We start from the raw sequence: 5,352 nt of genomic DNA, 5'->3' as shown, positions 1-5,352 counted from the left end.
ACCAAGTTTTGAAGTGCTACTTTGAAGCTCAAAAGAATTATTGGAGCCTGAATAACTTTCATTACATGACATTTTGATAAGGTCATTGTAAATGAGTCAGAAACAGGGATTACATTTCCTTTAAAAATACACATCCCTTCACAACAGATTTGCTCCAAATTTGTTTTGGCTTTTGCTGAATCCCCAGTGCTTTTCTTTCTTTCTTTCTTTTTTTTTCCCCCTCTAAATTCTCCAATAAACTTGCTAAACCCATAATCTAGGTGAGCTCACCTGCCTCTTCCACTCACTTCCCTATTGAGTTTAGCCTCAGGGTTTTCTTTAATAGCTTGTATCCTTAGAGCAGAGAGTCTTTCAGGAGAATCAGGAGAAGCACAAAGTCTAATAAAAGCCTGGGAATATATATATTTTTTGTTCTCTTAAAAAAAAAAAAAAAAACGCTCTAAGGGAATGATATTGTTCCAGATTACTAACTCAAATCTGTTCTGTATTTGAACTCTGTGATTATGAAATTTCAATTAAAGCTATAAAAAGCAAAGCTAACAGACACCAGAGCATGCCAAAGAAAAACAGGATGTTCTTTTTTGATTGGGAAATAATTACTTAAGTTCAATGGCTGGGTCTAGGTAGCTGAGTTTACAGTTGCTTCCCCTCATTATAGAAACAGTTGAATTATGGTAAATTTTCCCCAAGCAGCAAAGCTGTCACTCAAAAGGGTAGTGTTATTGGGGTGCAAATCCCTTTAGTTATTGCTACAGTCCATTTTTAAAATGGATTTGAAGCCTGAGGGAAGAGTACAAATTAAGACAGATTTTCTCTTTCTGCCTCCTGTCCTCCCGCCTCAGCCCACCGTGGTACCTCCAGGCACTCAGCCACCAGGCAAGTCCTCTGCTATTTAGCTCTCTGTAGAAATGAGATGTAAACACACCAGCTCCCTTCTTTCTCAAAAAACCACTCTCCTGATTGTATTCTATCTTTAGCAACAGAATGCATCTTTCTACACGTTCATTACTTAGTGACTGGAACTTGAGTTTCCATTTTGAGGTAAATAAAGAAGGCAGCACTCAAATATTTTAGCATTTCAGATAAGTAGTAGTGTTGTAAAACCCTTCGTCATCTTCACCTTAGAGGCCAAGGAAAAGAAGAGGACAGGTTTTTAAAATATCAGAAATTAACTCCCTTTTTAATTTTTAGAATGGCGTACTCTTCATACTTCTGTTGATTGTGAATGGCCTTGCTGAAGATATTTTAAAAATTCTTTATAAACTAAAGAATTTCACTATAGTTATAATCTAAAATGATTCACAAGGACTGTACCATAATAAAATACTCGTATATTACAAGCACCTTTTCAACTAGATAATATAGTGGAAAGGAAAAATAAAAACAAATATAGTTACTCTCTTCTGGAGAGTCACTGGCAATAACTTCCTTAGAAGAAATAAAGGCATTATTTTCTTTCTGTTTTTGCTTTTAGGATATAACATCTTATAATATATTTAGATATGAATAAGCTATTATAAGTTTAATTTCAGTTATTGCATCTATTATGCCTAAAATTTAGAAGACTAAGTTAAATAAGGATTTTGGTAAGTATACTTTATATGTATATGTGTATGGTATTTATAAACACACACATGCATGCATTTATATTTTCAGAACTAGGTATTTTGAGAACTTAACCTCAGGAGATCTTTAATTCTCTCCTGTGCTTCATGGCAACATTGCCATAAACAATTTTAGATATCCAGATACCCATAATCTTGATATGAGAGAAGTTGTAATTCCATGTCCTCTAACCTCACTCCTTCCTGCTGTACCTTTGGACCTTGTCTCTGGTCCTTTCATCAACAGAAACAGTCGTCAGCATTTGAACAATAATATTTTTACATTTCCTTGAAGTTGGCTATCGCAGTCCTTAGAAATCTCAGGTGGACCGAGTCATTCCTGTAAACCTTCTTCGATAAACCTTTTCACCTGGGCTTTTTTCATCAATTTCATTGCTCTCCTGAATTCCTTATTTACGTTGTACATACTATGTCAAGTCACAGAGAAGACTGTTAGATAACAGCCTGAATACATTTTTGTATAACAGGAGGATTACATCGTTTCCTTCTATATATACTTTATTCATTTAAGAATTCTGCTCGACTATTGACCAGTACTGAAATATTGCTGAATCACCTTTAAATTATCTCCTTTACTAAACTCAGAGACCATTTTGTATTAAATTCTGTGTAGATTAGTTATTGATTATCTAGAATGTATATAATTTCTTTCCTCTCAAGATTTACTATATTTTATCTTTTCCTTCCGTATCCATCAATTCCCTGATTTTAAGAAGAAAAGGTATTTGAATAATCATAACAGTTACTGATGATTAACTACTACACTTGAAATACTCTCTATTAAAAATAGCTTCTCATTTAAATATTTGGGATACGGTTGCATATTCTCTTATAGATTTTGAATGTTAGAATGTATATTAGAATGTATATTTTTATAAAAATATGAGCTAGTCGGATCAAATTACTTTTTATTTAAAGTTGAATTAGACTATGAGAATTAGAAAAAGGAATTATCTTACTTCATTTTATGTTTTTAATACTGAATACCTGAGATGGAGTAATATATATAAAGATAAGAAATATCTTGCAGTTCTAGAGGTTGGGAAGTCCAAGGTCAGGGCTCCCTCTGGTGAGGGCATTCTTGCTGGTAGTAATTCTTCGCAGAGTCATGAGACAGTTTAGAGTGACACATGGCCAGAGGTCTTCAGTGAACTAGCTCAAGTCTGCCTTCTTCTTATAAAACCACCAGTCCCATTCCTATGATAACCTATTAATCCATTAACTCATTAATGCATGATCCGTCAACCCATGCATGGATTAATTTACTTAAGGGCAAAGTCTTCAAGACCCAATCACCTCTTTCAATACTGCCATATTGGGATTTAAGTTTTAATATGTTTCAGTGGAGACAAACATTCAAACCCTAGCAATGGATAATTACACAGAGAAATATGCAAGCCTTATTAACTATGTAACAGAATAAGAAAATCAACCAATTTATGCCACCCTGGAATCAAAAACCTAATTTTAGTTCCAAATGTCTAAACATCTAGATATTCCAGAAATTTAGATACCTAAGAAATTCTAGGAAGCTTACTTGTAAGTAGAACAATTGCATTTGTACCAATATGGACAAATACCTAAATCAGATCAAATTGATAGATAAGGTTCATTTGGATGTTGCTAAGCTGTATGTCCAGATTATTATTTTTTAAGTTATTGTTATATGTTTTACATGAGTCATTCTGTTATGGAGTCAGATTTCTCTCTTTGGCATTCCCTTTATTGTTCTAGTTTAAGATAAATCAAATCCATCTTATCTTACATACTCTATGCCTTTTTCCTTTTAAATGATTTTTCTTTGCTTGTAAAATGTGCTTGTTCTAGAAAACACATAAAATAAATTCACCAACCAAAGGGGCCCAAGGAAGAGAATGGGAATTAGCCTGACAACTTTTTCCACACCTACTTGCTTCTCATTAAGCCTAAGTAGATATTATCTTTAAAATTATTTTTGTTTCTCCCTCAGTTTTCTTATAACTCATTTTATGTCTCAAGGTTTTGATTTGTATCATGTAAATCTTACACTTGAGGGTTTATTTCTTCTTTATAGTGCAGTGTTTTTCCTGCTTGATGAATGAGAATCTTTGCACTAAATTATCCGCAGTCAGTTCTCTGTAGTCAAAGGTTCTGTATCTGTGGATTTAACTAACCATGAATTGAAAATATTCGATTAAAAAATATTACAATACAAAATAATAAAAGTAAAAAAATCCAGTATAGCAACTATTTACATAATGTTTACATTGTATAAGGCATCATATGGAATCTACAGATGATTTAATATTTTCAAGAGGTCATGCTTGCACAGGTTATATGTAAATACTATACCATTTTTCTTTTTCTTTTTGAGACAAAGCCTCAAGCTGTCCCCCTGGGTAGATTGCTGGGGCATCACAGCTCACAGCAACCTCCAACTCCTGGGCTCAAGCGAGTCTCCTGCCTCCGCCTCCCAAGTAGCAGGGACCATAGGTGCCTGCCACAGCGCCTGGCTATTTTTTTGGTTGCTGCCATCATTGTTTGGCGGGCCCAAGCTAGATTCGAACCTGCCATCTTAGGTGTATGTGGCTGGCACCTTAGCCACTTGAGCCACAGGTGCTGAACCATACTATACCATTTTATAAAAGGTTCTTGAACTTTGGAAAGACTTCTTTGTGTACACTGACACTTTTCTTAATTCTCATAGTCTAATATGTGTTTTGATAATTATTGTGAATTTTTAAAGACGAAAAATTATATCATCTGCAAATAATTATATTTTTGTCCCTTTATTCCCAAAGTTTATTTATATTTATTTTTTATTAGTCTTTTTGCATCAGCTGTAACCTACATAACATTACTGGTAATGAGTATCATTATCATTAATTAGTTCTTTACCAGCATGGGAATATTTCCAAAGTGTTAATATTTAATAGAATGCTTGCTAAAGTTTCAGTTTCACGTTCACTCTTCCCTCTCCTTGGCAGAAGGGCTATATTGACAATTCTAGGTCAAAATAAAGATGTTTCCTTCTATTCACTATTCGATAAAGATGTTTATATGAGATTACTATTCAGCATATCCAATATGACTAAAAGATGTTTGGTTCTTTTCCTTGAATTGGATACAGTACTAAGTTACATTAATGGATTTACAAACCTTGCTACAGGCAAGCTTTTGTAATAATTCTTATTTGATCATAAAACTTTAATTCAATGTTTTTTTATTATCTTTAAAAATTATGGACTGTTTAATATCTAATATCTACTAGAGTACAAACTTCATGGGGGTAAGAATTTTTGCTATTCTTTATTATTATATTTTCAATTCTTGAAATGATACTCTGAACAAAATAAGAACTAGATAAATTTTTGTTGGATTGGTGAATGCATAAATGAATGACTGAAAAACTCAGTAACTTCCTTCTCTTTTTCTTCCTTAATTTTCTATTATTTCCAGATACTTTTTTATTATTTGGATCTTGCAGTTATGACAAGAAGAAGAAATGATAGGAACTATTTTACATTTTCTAACATTTGAAACATTTTCAATAATTTTTGGTCTTGGGCATTTAATGAACTTACTCCTAAAACAATCTGTCTTGTAATTGCATTTTTTGTACATTCATTTGTATACCTATTTCATGATCCAAATCAGGTTGTCTCAAAATACAGCTTTTATTTTCTTCTTTAATAAATCATATACCTCTCATTTCTTTTTATTGACATATCATATTAGCTGGAATTTT

This window comes from Otolemur garnettii, unplaced genomic scaffold (genome assembly GCF_000181295.1).
Source record: "Otolemur garnettii isolate 467f Iridium unplaced genomic scaffold, OtoGar3 scaffold00042, whole genome shotgun sequence".
Lineage (NCBI taxonomy): Eukaryota > Metazoa > Chordata > Mammalia > Primates > Galagidae > Otolemur > Otolemur garnettii.
This window is presented reverse-complemented; position numbering follows the sequence as displayed.